This window comes from Theobroma cacao, chromosome 3, assembly GCF_053813885.1.
Source record: "Theobroma cacao isolate CCN51 chromosome 3, ASM5381388v1, whole genome shotgun sequence".
Taxonomy (NCBI): Eukaryota; Viridiplantae; Streptophyta; class Magnoliopsida; order Malvales; family Malvaceae; genus Theobroma; species Theobroma cacao.
In genome coordinates, this window is record NC_142641.1 from 33,983,663 (window position 1) to 33,999,465 (window position 15,803).

At 33.9% G+C, this 15,803-nt stretch overlaps 1 pseudogene; it reads right to left on the reverse strand.

Moving 5' to 3' along the window:
- Window positions 1-1,975: 1,975 nt before the first annotated feature.
- LOC18604870 (COBRA-like protein 4) lies at window positions 1,976-13,457 on the reverse strand (annotated as a pseudogene).
- Window positions 13,458-15,803: the final 2,346 nt, after the last annotated feature.

The following is a 15,803-nucleotide window of genomic DNA, read 5'->3' on the forward strand; positions in this document are numbered from 1 at the left end:
TAACCTCTTTACAAGCATCCATCTTGAATCTCTTCAATAGATCTTTTGCATACCTGTGTTGATGAATTTTCATTCCATTTACTCCTTGAATCACCTCAATTCCTAGGAAATAAGACATTTCAGTAAGATCAGTCATGTCAAATTCTTGGGTCATTTGAGTTTTAAACTCTGTTATGTCATCACCATCTGGACCTGTAATAAATAGATCATCTATATATAGCAACAATCAGTTGAGATTTTTCATCTATTTTTAGGACATAAAGAGTATGCTCTGTGTCACTTCTTTTGAAACCTTTACTGTAGAGGTAAGAGTTGATTCTTTCATACCAACTTCTTGGTGCTTGCTTAAGCCCATATAAAGCTTTGTTTAATTTACAGACTTTGGTTTCATCTCCTTACTTGATGAACCCTTCAGGTTGTTCAGTAAATATATCATCTGTAAGTAAGCCATTCAAGAACACAGACTTTACATGCATATGCCAAATTCTCCAACCTTCTCGAGCTTCCAAAGCCATAAGCAACTGGATTGTGTCATGTCTTACAACCGGAGCAAAAGTTTCCAAGTAATCAACCCCATATACTTGTGAGTACCCTTTTACTACCAATCGGGCCTTGTATTTATTTATAGATCCATCTGCACTATACTTAGCTTTAAAGATCCATTTCACACCTATTACCTTTAGGTTTTTTGGTCTTTCTACTAGAGTCCACTTGTTGTTCCTTTTAATCATATCAACTTCAGCCTTCATTGCTTGCCTCCATTCCTCACTTTCTTGAGCTTCATTGAAGGTTATTAGTTCAAGTAATGCCACGTCACATATTTCAAGTAATGCCATAGGTAATTCATCAATGTTATCATCATCCAACACATACCCTCCCTTATTTGAATCAGCAATGACATCGATGTTAACTGATTTTTCTATTTCTTGTTTCTCCCAATTCCACCTCCAATTTTCTTCAAACTTTACATCCCTAGACATTAAAAATTTCTTTGTTTCCAAGTTGTAAAGTCTATATCCTTTTGTAGTCTCACCAAAATCGATATGAATAGCTAACTGTGACTTTGTATCAAGCTTTGTTCTTTTAGCTTGGGGTATATAAGCGTAACAAATGCAACCAAACGCCTTTAGGTGAGTAACACTTGGTTTTGACTTGTACCATACCTCAAAAGGAGTTATATTGTTAAGTGCCTTGGTAGGAAACATATTCAGTAGAGTTGTAACAACATGAGCAGCTTCTACCCATAAACTTTTGGGCATTTTTTTTTTCAAATAAAAGGCATTGAACCATCTCTATAAGTGTTCAATTCCTTCTCTCACAAACCCCATTCTATTGGGGCCTATATGTGATGTATACTGATGCTTAATTCCCCTGTCACTCAAAAAATCTTCAAACTTTCCTGAAGTATACTCTTTACCATTGTCTGTTCTCAAAACTTTAATAGCATGGCTTGACTCATTTTCAACCATAGTAATAAACTTAACAAAGCAGCTTAAAACCTTAGATTTAGCTTTAAGAAAATAAACCCAACCAAATCTGCTAAAATATCTATGAATAGCAAATAATACTAGCTGTCACTTAGTGATGCTATTTTAACTAGTCTTCCAACATTTGAGTGCACCACTTGAAGAACATCTGTGGTTCTTGGCTTGCTATGCTTTGGAAATGGTTCTTTGGCATGCTTTCCATACATACATGTATCACATTAATGATAACCATATGTAATTTTAGGTAAACCATAAACTAAATTTGCAACATACATCATTTTGAGATACTTATAATTTATATGCCTAAGCCTTTTGTGCCATTTTTTGTTATCATCATCAGTTGACATATAGTTACACTGCTCAACTTCCATCTAATAGATAGGAAAGCATTTACCTTTCAAAGGTATAGTAAAAAGTTCCTTACCACAGGAAGGAAACATAGAACAATTGAGGTTTTTAAAAACTAGTTCATAATTACTTTTGAGCAATTAACCAATGCTTAAAAGATTTTGACTAGCTTCAGGAACATATAGAACTTGAGAAATGTACTTGATTCCTGATGAAGTTTGAACTCCAACCATGCCAGTACCCATAACCTGAAGATAATCACCATTTTCGATTCTAACTCTTGACCTGTAGGTTCTATCCAGAGTAATGAATAGGGCTTCATTCCTAGTCAAATGGCTTGAGCATGCATTGTCTATTAGCCAAGTATCTTTTTTTCAACCCTAGAAACTTTTTGTGCAACAAAGAGAACTTCTTCATTTTCCTCTATTTCTTCCATAATAGTTGCCTCTCTTCATTTATAGTTCCTTTGACTTTACAGACCTTCTCGACATGACCAAGTTGATTGCAAGATTTGTATTTAACATTTGGTTGAAACTAACAAAACTTTTCAGTATGATTTCATTTTTTGCAATATGGATAGAAAGGATATTGGTTTTTCTACTTCACTGGTTTGTTTTCATTCACCTTTTTCCCTTTATCTTTCTTGTCACCATCATTTTTTTTTTCCAGAAAAAGATTTGCCTTTTGCTTTAGCCATAAAAGCTTTCTTAATATGGTCTTCTTGTCGAATGGCTCTCATTTGCTCTTGAGCTTGAAAAGCATTCACAAGCTCTGTGATAGTGATCTTAGTTAGATATTTGGAGTTCTCCAAAGAAGATATTTTAGCCTCGAACTTCTCTAGCAGGCTCACAAGAACCTTGTTCACTATAAGCTTTTTAGGCAAATATTCTCCAAGAAATCTAAGCTAGTTGACCACCTTTAAAATCTTGTCAGAATACTTTTTTATCGACTCATTCTCCCTCATCTTCAAGACTTCAAATTCCCTTAACAGATTTAATACTTGTATTTGCTGTGTTCGATCATTTCCCTGAAACTCCTCTTTTAACTTGTCCCAAGCCTCTTTTAATGACTCACATGCCATAATACGAGTTAAAATGGAGTCTGAGATGGCAGAATGAATACATAACAATGCTTTAAATCTTTTGGCTACATTTTCATTGTGTCATTTTAGTTGAGCGATGGTGGGGTTTGCTTGCCTTAAGACTAGAAGCTCTCCACCTACCTCAATCATGTCCCACAAATCAAAAGCATCTAAATAAGCTTTCATTTTCACTACACATATATGATAGTTTTCACCATTGAAAATCGGAGGAGTAGAGGCATTGTAGCTTGCCGATGCCATATGGTTTCTTTGGAGCTTTACACAGATGAGTAGTAGCTTATCTTTTACCAGCCACAGTCCCTCAAGATCTCACAAATGCTCGATACCATGAAGAATTTCATAAAGAAAATTAGTCACAGAGCAGACATAAAAACAGAGTAAAAATATCAAATGCTCAATAAAGAAGACAGTAGTTGGAATATTTTCATTTTGTGAAAATGATGTGGTATATAAGCACCATTTGGAGGAAATAAAGACAAATAGGATAGGGCAATTGCACAGTAGTGCCATATTGCACCTTGTCAGCTAAGTGGACAGTGGCTTACAATCAAGAAATGCCACATGCCCTCTACAGCTAATACTTGATACCTCGTAGGCTATTTTAATACAAGAAAATAAAATATAAAATACTATAAAGATAAAAGTTTAAAACAAATAAGATCACATGTTATTTTTCTCCAATAGCTTCAAACATTTTAGCACTAAGAATTTCCTCATCGCAAACTCCCATCTTCAACACCTTTCGATTCTCAAACCACATAAGGAAGACAAAAAGACTAGCAATATCAAGGGCAAAGCAGCAGCAAATAGTGAAGGTGTGATTGGACTAGGAGAGTTGGGTAGTAGTGGGTATGCATCGGGGTAGAGGCATCGTGCATTCATCACCATTGAAGTAAACTTTATGAGGAAAAACCCATCCTTGCTCCAATGTAAATGCATTCTTATCTTTCCCAATAATCATCTTTGATTGAACATGTCCACGAGGTCCAGCTTCCAAGAGTAATTCATTGCTATATTTCACACCATAGAACACACCAAAGTCATTTGCTTGAAGAAAATTCATCATAAACCTTAGAAAGTCAGAAAAAATACAAGTTAAGTATGATGAATCAACTTCCCTTCATTTGGCAGTATATACTACTATAAAATTTCAGTTGTTAAATATGACAATTTTTTTGAATAACTAGTTTTATCTACTTGTTATTTACAGGCTTGATTGATCAACTTACTCATGGATTAGTAAGGGAGTGGCTTGTATGTGAAGTTATAAACTTGAGTAATATTGTTGAGATTTGGATGTTGAACAATAAGATTCCAGTGAGAGTAATTCATCCAGTAGTTGAAATTTGTGATGGTGATCTTCACATGCCAATACTTCTTGTAATTGACCTTTGTTAGAGAAGTGACCTTTAACCTGGAGAAATCAATTGCTTGAATGGCGAGAAGCAATTGAAGAAGCTGAAGGTTGAAAGTTGATTCAAGACTAAGTGAAGCGATGTCGCAAAGGTTTTTTGAGCATTTCATGTTTGTGAAATGAAGACCACCAGTGTCATTTCTATTTCTTTTCATTAGTGAAACGTAGAGAAGTCTGTCATTTGGAGTATTGTTTACAGGAGTATACGATATCTTATTGTGTCATTTACTCAGTCTTTTTAAATTTTTCTGTTAAACGCTCTTCATAAGTGTCGTTTTGTTTGTTTTGTACAAGCCAACAACCTTCTTCTTTTATTCTTTTATTTCTTTATTTCAGTTGATGTTATAACCATTAATGCATAAAAAATCGAGGCTCATTTTTTGTGCTTTCACATTCCTTTGCATTAGTTATATGATTTCGAGTTTACATCTTAGGAAAGATTTAAGTATAAAGTCATATTTTGCAACCATTGTATGGTACACTCCTTTGATCAATGAAATCCCTAATTTTTTTTTAGCTTATACTTTGTTTTCTTCTCCTTCATCTTTCTCAGCCTCTGTTGCTAGAAATTACTGAAAATTGAGTTTGTTTTATATGGTATCAGAGCTGCTCATCTAAAGGGACTTGTAACACATTGTTTTTGATCAAAACATCTTCAACTTCAACATGGCTACAACTGGATTTAGTGCAACTACACTGCTTGTATTCACTAGTGTTGATTACGATTTCTGGGCAGTGAAAATGAGGTCATATCTCAAGGTGTTTGACTTGTGGTATATGGTGAAGTCTGGTGAGATGCCTATTCAAAGGCATGCGAATCCAACCTTTGCTAAGGTGAAGCAACACTTGGAAGAAGTTACAAAGAGATATAAGGCTTTGATTAGCCTGTAGTCAGTTGTGTTAGAGTTAATCTTTAGAAAGATTATGCATCTGGAGGATCCTAAGCAAGTGTGGGGCAATATCAGAGAAGAATATCAAGGCAATGATAGAACAAAGGTGACACATATTATGAATTTATCAAGACAGTTCGAGGTGATGAAGATAAAGGTAGATAAGGGCATTCAAGAGTATACTGATAAGATGTTGAAGCTTGTAAATCAACTCAAGATGTAGGGACAAGATGTCACTGATCAGAGGATGATTAACAAGATTTTGGTGAGTATGTCAGACAAGTTTGAATCAAAGGTGACTTCGCTTGAGGATTCGAAGGATCTGACTAAAATCTTTGTGAAAAAATTGATCTATACTCTATTAGCTTTTGAGTAGAGCAAAGCTTTCAAGTATGAGGACTTTGTTGAAAATGCCTTAGTAGCTAAAACTAAAGGCTTAAGAGTCAAAGCTGAAAACTTGAAGAAGAATAGTATCAAAGGCACTAAGTCTGGTACTATGAAGTAAGGAATGAATCATGACAAATATCCTCCTTGCACTAACTATAAAAAGACTAATCATACTCCAAATTACTGTTGGTACAGGCCTAATGTGAGGTGTCGAGCTTGTAATCAACTTAGACATGTGGAAAAAGTGTGCAAAGCCAAGAAACAGGAAGTTGAGGGCAAGGCTACAGTGGCAGAAGAAGCTGATGAATCAAAAGAGGTACTGTTTATGGCTAAAACAAATGATAAAGTTGCTGAGAAGTGCACTTAGTTGATTGATAGTGGTTGCTCAAACCACTTGACAAGTAATGCCAATCTTTTCACTAAGCTTCATAAGAGTTCTAGGGCTCGTGTAAAGATTGGTAATGGTCTCTACATGAAAATACTTAGAGTAGGCACTATAGGATTTGAAACTATAGTTGGTATGAAGTTTATTCATGAAGTGCATTATGTGCCTGAAGCTGATCAAAACCTACTTAGTGTAGGTCAATTAGATGATAATTGTTATGCCTTACTATTTAAAAATAGGCAATGCACAATATTTGATCCTACTAGTGTTGAGTTATTAACAGTGAGTATGAGAAATAAGTGCTATCCTATGAATTTGTCAGAAAGTAAATAAGTAGCTCTCTATATTGAGTATGACTCATCTGAATTGTGGCATAAACGTGTTGGACATGTGAATTATAATTCATTGTTAACCATGACTTCAAAAGAGCTTGTGATAGGTCTACCTAACATTCTCAAACTAGAGAAGTTATGTGATATCTATCAGTTTAGAAAACAGACCAGGGAACTTTTTCTTAAGGAGAGTAGATGGAGAGCCACAAAGAAGTTGGAGCTAGTTCACACTGACCTGAGTGGTCCTATGAAAAATCTTTCGTTGAGTGAAAGTAGGTATTATATCTTGATCATTGATGATTTTTGTAATTACTAATAGATTTATTTTCTGAAGAATAAATCAGAAGCTATAAGGAGTTTTTCTAAGTTTAAAGCACAGGTTGAGAACTTTGCTAGCTTAAGCATCATGGTACTATGGATAGACAATGGAGCTGAATACACTTCAAATGACTTTGAGAAGCTTCTAGCAATAGTTGGGATTCACAATCAGTTAATAGTAGCTTATAGTCCATAGCAAAATGGCAAGGCTAAAAGATGAATAGAACAATTGCAGATATAGAACAATTGCACATATGGCAAGGTGTTTGTTATTACAGTGTAATCTACCTATGAAGTTTTGGGTTGAGGCAGTTAACATTGCCAACTACATCCAGAACAGAAGCATCACTAAGGCATTTATGTTCCAACTTTTTTTGAGATTTGGTATGAATAAAAGCTCTCTATTTCTCATTTTAAAGTCTTTGGTTGTGTGTGTTATGCACGAATTCCTGATGTGAATGGGTCCAAATTTTATGCTAAGGCTTTTATTGCTGTGCAAATCGAGTATAGTCCAAGGGATATAGGTTGTATGATTTACAAGCAAATAAAGTAGTTATTAGTCGGGATGTGGTTTTTGATGAAAGTCAGTGTTGGAACTAGGAGAAGGAGATTGTAGAATCTGTTCCTGGTGGTCATGATGCAAGTCATCATCAACCATTACTAGAGAGTGATGATTTTGATATTGAAGATGAAAGTAAAGCTGTGAGAGGGACAAGGACATTGAAAGACATAAATAGTAGATGTAATCTTGCTATTGCTGATCCTACTACTTATTCTGAAGCTGTAGTGGACGAGAACTGGAGAAAAGCTATGGACATTGAAATCTCCATGATAAAGAAAAACAACACTTGGTTACTTGTAGACAAACCTGCAAATCACAACATAATAGAAGTCAAATGGATATTTAGAACTAAGCTGAATCCTGATAACTCGATAAATAAATACAAAGCTAGGTTGGTGGTTAAGGGATATGCTTAGATTTATAGAGTTGATTATTTGGAAACCTTTACCCCAGTTGCTAGACATGACACTATTAGAATGCTTGTTGCATTAACTGCCAGAAAAGGGTGGAAGATATACCATTTAGAAGTAAAGTCAAATTTTCTAAATGGTTATCTGCCTAAAGATATCTTTGTGGAACAACCTAAAGGATATGAAGAACCAAGGTTAGAGAACAAGGTTTGTAAGCTTGTAAATGAGCTTTATGGCTTAAAACAGGCACCTAGGGCCTAGTATGATAGGGTAGATGCTTACTTTACTGGTCAAGGTCTTCTGAAAAGGATAAATGAGTGTACATTATATGTGAAGATATCTAGCAATACTGTAATGTTAATTGTTGAAGTATATGTTGATGATTTGTTAATCACTAGACCTGATGGTGATTCATTGTTTGAGTTTAAAAACTAGATATGAAGGAATTTGAAATGATAGACCTAGGGTTAATGACTTATTTCTTGGGTATGGAGGTTTTGCAAATTGGTGAAGAAGTGTGATTACATCAGATAAAGTATGCCAAAGACTTGTTAAAAAAGTTCAACATGTCTGCTTGCAAGGTAGTAGCTACTTCACTAGCTTCTGGAGATAAATTCTGTAAGGAGGATGGTTTTGCAATAGCTGATGGTTCTATCTACAGAAGTCTGATAGGTTCCTTATTATACTTGACGGCAACAAGGCTTGATTTGATGTATGCTACATGTTTTTTGTCTAAATTCATGCAAGCTCCTACAATGTTACATTTTAAAGCAGCCAAAAGTATCCTCAAGTATGTTAAAGGAATTGCTGATTTTAGTTTGAGGTTTGTAAGGCAGGATAGTGGGGATTTAGTTGGATACAGTGATAGTGACTGGGCAGGGTCACTTGATGATTCTAAGAGCACAATTAGGTTATGTTTTTCTTTCAATAGTGCAGTTTTCTCATGGAATTTGAAGAAACAAAGTGTTGTTGCACAATTTACTGTAGAAGTAGAGTACATGGCAATTGTAGTAGCTATCAATCAGTTGAAGTGGCTAAGGACGATTTTAGATGATCTTGGTTTCAAACAAGATAAGAGCACTGTGATCGTTGTTGATAATCTATCAGCCATTGCAATAGCCAAAAATCTAGTTTATCATGGGCGAACCAAGCATATCAAGGTGAAATATCATGCTCTTAGAGAGGTTGTGAATGAAAACGATGTTGAACTCAAGCAATGCAGTACAGAGGTTCAATTAGTAGATATATTAACCAAAGGTTTATCTAGGGAAAGGTTTGAAACACTCAGAACTCTTCTGGGTAACTTCAGATTTCAGATCATAGGGAAGTGTTAGAGAAGTGACCTTCAACCTAGAGAAATCAATTGCTGAAGAATGGCGGGAAGCAACTGAAGAAGCTGAAGGTTGGAAGTTAATTCAAGATTAAGTGAAATGATGTCGTAAAGGTTTTCTGAGCATTTCATGTATGTGAAACGAAGACCACCAGTGTCGTTCTATTTCTTTTCATTAGTTAAACATAGAGAAGTCTATCATTTGGAATATTGTTTACAAGAGTATACGACATCTTATTGTGTCGTTTACTTAGTCTTTTTAAATTTTCCTGTTAAACACTTTTCATGAGTGTCATTTTGTTTGTTTTGTTTAAGCCAATAGCCTTATTCTTTTGTTCCTTTATTTCCTTATTTCAGTTGATGTTTTAGTCGTTAATGCACAGAAAATCGAGTCTCGTTTTCTGTGCTTTCACATTCCTTTGCATCAGTTTTATGATTTTGAGGCTACATCTTAGGAAAGATCTAAGTATAAAGTCGTATTTTGTAACAATTGTATGGTACACTCCTTTGATTAATGAAATCCCCAATTTTCTTTAGCTTGTACTTTGTTTTCTTCTTCTTCATCTTTCTCAGCTTCTATTGCTAGAAATTACTAAAAATTGAGTTTGTTTTATAATCTTAACGTGCCAGTGCACCTGGATTGGGCGCATAAGTTGTGTGCACTGCAGCAGCTGAGCATTGCCATTGATCATCAAATTTCACAATAGTTGAAATTTTAGAATCTCCCCTACAGTGCAACCACATTACATGGCTCAATTAAACTCCAATATAAAAACAAACGTTTGTCAAAATTTTATTAGGTTTTTCACATGATAGTTGACTCTTGATATACTGGCCAATTTGTCCCAGGTCAGAATGCCAAATTATAACCTTTATAACTGCTATCAATTAATTTGAAACATTTAATTCATGTAGTTGTGCAAACTTTTAAACAAAGCTATGAAACAATGAGTGTGCTAGTGAGAATGTTGATGATTAGTGAAGCAAGGGAAACACAAAATTATTTACAGGCACCTGTGTCTTCAGGAGATCAAAATGATCCTTACGTAGTGTAGTTATCTTTATTTAGCCGTAAGAACAAGTTGGATAGGGTGTGATCACAGGGTTATAGAATGAAGACAATGAGACACAACAATTGGGGTTCCTTGAAACAAGGATCGATGAGTATGTGCATGTAATAGTCCATGTCACTACAAAGAAGGACAAGAAAATAAGTTAGAAGATTACTTGGAGGAGATGCAATTAGTTTATGAATCATCAGTCTGACTCTCTCATTGTGAAATTTATATTTCATTTTAAGAAATTTAGTTGAAGACATTCTCTAGTTCGTGAGCTTTTGTACAAGAAAAAAACCATTAGCGTTCTGTCAGAATAGGTAACTCTTGGTATATACCTATGTTTTTGTTAATGACATGGCAGTTTATAGAACATTCACAATCAATTTTCCACAACCTTGTTGCATTTTATAAATGATGAAGCATGCATCCGAAAGCAATAAACAGAGTAAGTGACAAACATGAATTCAATTGATGCTACTACAGTTTCATGTTTTTTTTTTTTCTATAATTCCTTCTTTACCGTAAAGCATACAGGTCATAAAATGGCTAAGACCAAACTCATTGCACGAGTTTTTTGTTGACCATCAGATGAGAAGAAAATAGATGATGGCACTGCCATTGCAGCATTACATGCGTAGCCTACTCCTGGACCAAGAAAATAAAAATCCTTTGGCACTTTCACTATTTTCCTTGATGTTCCAGAATGCCCTACACTAACTTGAAAGGATGAGACTGGAGTTGCCTGGTCTTGTTGCCAAGAACCAAGTACGCCGCCCTTGTAATAGTTGGACAACTGTTGGTTTTTGGGGACTCCAAGTAGCAAGTCAACAATTGCAAGACTCTTTTTAGAAATGTGAGGAATATTTCCCATGAACTTGAAACAGTCTCCTTGAGTTGTGGCCTGGGCTCCAACCATTGACTAGATGACTTCTTTCTTAGCGCATGTCCACCCCAAGGTCCAGCCAGGGCTCAGTATCTGTCGATACATTTGCAAGTTGCTTATTGTCACCATAGCCTGAAAGTGGTAAAGTAAGCAAACATTTGGATTAGTATTTAGGGCTATGGAGCAATTGTATAATTTCAAAATTATAGTACTAAGTTGCAAAATATTGGCTAATGATCCAACGCCAATAGATGCATAATGGTTTGATATGATTTCTTACTAGCTTATGAAGATGGTGAAGTTAAATTGTGTCCGAGTGGCTTTTCAGAAAAGAAAAAGAACAATATGTAAACGTCATCTTTGTTTTGGATTTTGCGTGCCTAACTAAATTTTGAAAAATGTGAGCTTGCTAAGTTCCAAGCAATAACAATTAGACTTCAAGGTCTTTGAAAAAGTATAGGAAGACCTCTAATTGCTACTTATGAGATAGAAGCCAAACATTTATGAGGAATTGAGAAACGTTCTCCTTAGCATGTGAGTTCATAGTGTTAGGAACGACATGATTAGGGCTTCAACGTAACGAAATAAAAAAAAGGGTTGAAATAAAAATAAAACCATGCTTCCTACCTGTGGATCACCTTAGTTGTTTAATGCAAAGTTATGTACCACATAAAATCAGAAAAAGAATGTACTTTTCCAAGTGATATCGTAATCAAATGGATTCCTTTTGGTGACAAAACATGAACACCTTTGATGTGAAAGAATCCCAGCCACTCAATCGCTTGGCCTTTAATGATGCACACACGATTGCAACGGATCCTTGTCAAGGAGAGAGCTTTATGCCACGTGCTTGTGCTAGCAAGTGGACAACGATTTGTCCTCTTTTCTTCTTTGATTTCCAGCAAAGAATCAAAGGAGAAGTTTTCAAAAGAAAATAAACGTCTCAAGAGTGACAGCACTCAAGAGAAAAATCCTTTTCCTCAAAAAAAGAGTGGCTATAATGTGATATTTATATCTAGGTTTAACTTATTAAAATTTACAAAATAAGTCCTTAATATTATAACAATTATAATATTTAACCAATACCTAATTAAACTCTTTTAATTAGGTCTTTAATAGTTAAAATCTAGAATTTGATTTAAGTCTAACTTAAATCATCACACTCTCAATTTAATCCAAATTGCAACCTTTGTGTGTGACCCATTAGGTTCCTAACATGTTGGCAATGGAATTGAATTATAATATTATTAATTAATTAATTTAAATGAATCATATTCAATTTTAAATTAACTAATTCAATTCCATAGACCATGATTAGCATCTAGCAATGCATCATGGCCACCCAATTGTTAGGAGAGTCAAAGGATTCTTTGACAACCTTTCAATGTACAGTTTTTTAGTGTAATTCATTCCCTCATCATATATCCTGAAGATGATAAGAGCTTGGTGCAGTGCTTACTCTTATTGATCTCCATATTTGTTCTTGCAGTTAGATTATTAGCTTTATAAAGACTTATGAAACTCATTTCATAATCTCCTAATCACCTTGGCCAAGGATTTGATTAAGCTAATATCAACCAAGAACTAATGAGATATTTCCCCTTGAATCACTTGGGGTGATGATTCCTATCTTGACCACTCATCTGCCTTCACATGCTTCATGCTATACCCAAAAGCATCCTATTTTGGCATCCTTGGTTAGGCACCCATAGGGATGAAATCAAAGCATAGCACTCCACACATAAGACAGCCTGGTGTCTCAAGTCTAGGGAGTATTTACACAACTGACACATGAGAAGTATTGCATAGACACTTGAGTGAAATACCAAATGCACTTTTCATGTCGGGTTATGTTCAGTGAACTCGCTCTCCCATGGAAAGCACCCACATGCTAGTTCCAAGTATCTTTATACTTCAACCTTGAGAATGATTGCTTACTTCACAAGTAAGGAACATAACATGTGCCAATCTTTGAGCATTATTGATGCCCTGTCTCAATAATACAATGATCAGGAACTTTTAGGAATAATGCTTTAATGCATAAGGATCTCATAATTGTATCCCAATACAATTCCTTTGCAAGGCATATATAGTTCCATGGGCTTTATCTACATAAGTACAAAAAAGTAATTAAATTGCAAACTTATGGATAAAGAACTACCTCAATGTTATTATGAATAACAAAATGTCATATATGAATATCTCAAAATTACAATTCCCATACAACCACAGATTGGCTTGTAGGGCTTATACTAACACATAGTCCCACAGAGGAGGATAGACAAAGTAGTATGTTTCATGTACCTTATCAAGAAACTACACTAGTGATGAACTGTTATAGCATCAAGCATATTCTAGAATGGCAGCAAAAAAAAGATAGATTAAGTAAAATTGAGGTGAAACTCACCACATATCCTTATGGGGTCCAAGACATAATATCCCACCTAATATTTATGCTTGCATTTAGGTCCAACAAGTCATAAGTTGGAGCAAATATTAAAGGAGACATGATGAAAGAAAATACAAGCATTGAGCACTCAAATCTAGTAAAAGGAATGCTTGAGTTAACTAGCGTGGACTTTCTTAGAGATGCTAGATTGCGGGGATGGGTATTTATTCCACTGAGATGAAACCAAAAACTATTACAACTCTAAAAGGTTGACTTGTTAATTTTTTTTGGCTACTTCATCATAGATTCTGCTGTTGCTTTCTCAACATCTTTTAGGAGTTAAGACTAGAGTGACGCATGATGAAACCTTTACGACAGTAGAACATAGGCAAAGATCAAAGAGAGAATTTTGTACATAAAAAAATTTGTTAAGTAATGAAATTAAGTTTTCATTTACATTGCATTTGAAATTAGTAGTATGTGATTCAGATGACAAGTTTGTCTCAACAAGTGGCGCAACTGATTAATCAACTCTGAATGACATGGAGATTTATACTAAACATTTCACATTTTTACAAAAGCAACAAATCCTATCTAGTATCCAGCACTGGTAAACCCTCATGAAAACTGCATTCAAAAAGTCACAACATGTATGATATTTAAAGGTTGCTTTCTTATCTTTAATATTCCTTTTAGCCTTCTGTTTTTTCACCTTTAGCATCTATTTTGCCACTTATGTTTGTCCCCTTTATCCATTAGAAATCAATATATGTAATCTATGAAATTCAAAATTCAACCAGTTTTTTACATTTTCAAAGAGAAGTTTGTTATTGGCAGATGACAGGAAACAACTTTTGACTATGAAAAACAAAATAAATTATATATTAATTCAATGAAAGAGAAAAGACCAAAAGTAGATTATGGCAACATGACTGAAAGAAAATTGTATTTTACTTATTCTACCTCTGAGAGATTGCAATCCTAATATCTCACTCTTAGCATGATAATCTCACAAATTGTAAGTTTATTACATTGATGCCGTCCTTTGTTTTGATTGTGACACAATGGTTAAAGCATCCCATTCAGAAACCTTGATGTAACTCAATATCTACTAATTACCACCAGCAACATACTGGCACTAAATTCAGAAGTACAGTTACGTGTGAGGAAGATGTTAGTACCCTCATAACGCCTACTTAACATTGTACCTAATTAATTATATGTTATCCTTTTAGCCTTAATAAATCAATTTTAAATTCAATATCCAATTTTACTTTTCTTAATCATTTTACAACAAAGAAGAATCCTTTAATATATGAAAATGTCTTTTGAATACTCCAATACTTATGGCAAAATTCAAGAAGAATTTCTCACCTAGAAATTTTCTTGAAGTTGTTACTTATAACTTTCTCGAAATTTCATCATTAGATAACTTTTACTTATTTATGATTTTTTATTTATAAATTCTTTTATTTCACTTTTATTATTTTTATTGTTTTGTTATTATTATTATTACCATGCAAGTCCTTGTATTGAAAACTTTCTAAAAATTTTCAATACTTTTGCAAAAATTTTAAGAAATTTTTTCACCAAGAAATTTTCTCGAAATTACTACTTATAACTTTCTTGAGATTTCACCATCAGAGGATTTTTATTTATTTAATTTTTATGAATATTATGATGTTATATTTTATAATCTACAAGATTTAAATATCTATTCCCTAAACCCTATATTTTAATTTATGAAACCTTAAATATTTAATTACTTTTAATTTATAAATTTTATTATTTATTTGTTATTATTTTCTATGTTTATAAGAATTATTTAGGAATAAGTCTCTTTCTTAAAAAAAATTACAAGATTATCTCCTGTTACTTATGGCGAGGTCTTATAACTATTCTTACTTTGAAAAATTTAAGAAAGTTACCACTTATAATCTCCCTTAAAATTTCATTTAAGAGATTTTATTTGTAAATAATTGTAAATTTTAAAATTAATTATTTATCTCTTTAGTTAAAGATCTAATCCTAAGTAAATAGGAATATATCAAGATAATGAAAGAGAGATATAAAGATAATTAAAAAAACTAAAACATAACTGATCTTAGTGGGCTTAAAAACCCAAAAGCAAAGAGCTTAAACTACTAGGCTTTGGATCATACACGGACATTCAAGAATAGGTGTGGTTTGGATCTTCTAAATCTGATATGAAAGCTCCTTTTTTCTTTTGCACTTAAAAACAACGTAGTTTTGCACTTATAGTATAAATAGGCTAGACTTATTCTTTTTTTTTTTTGTCTTTTTGCCCTTTCTCTTTAAAAACTTCCCTCTTTCTTAAAAACCTCTTCTCTCTCCTTTTGTCCAAAATCTAACATCAGTTCATTGTCGATCGTCGGTTGCCGTTCATCGATGTCGAAATTCTCCCAAATTGTTCTTCTCGAATCCTCTTGACTTTATCTTCCCTTTAATAGGAGTAACTTTCCCAAAAACTACTCCAATTTTCCTAGA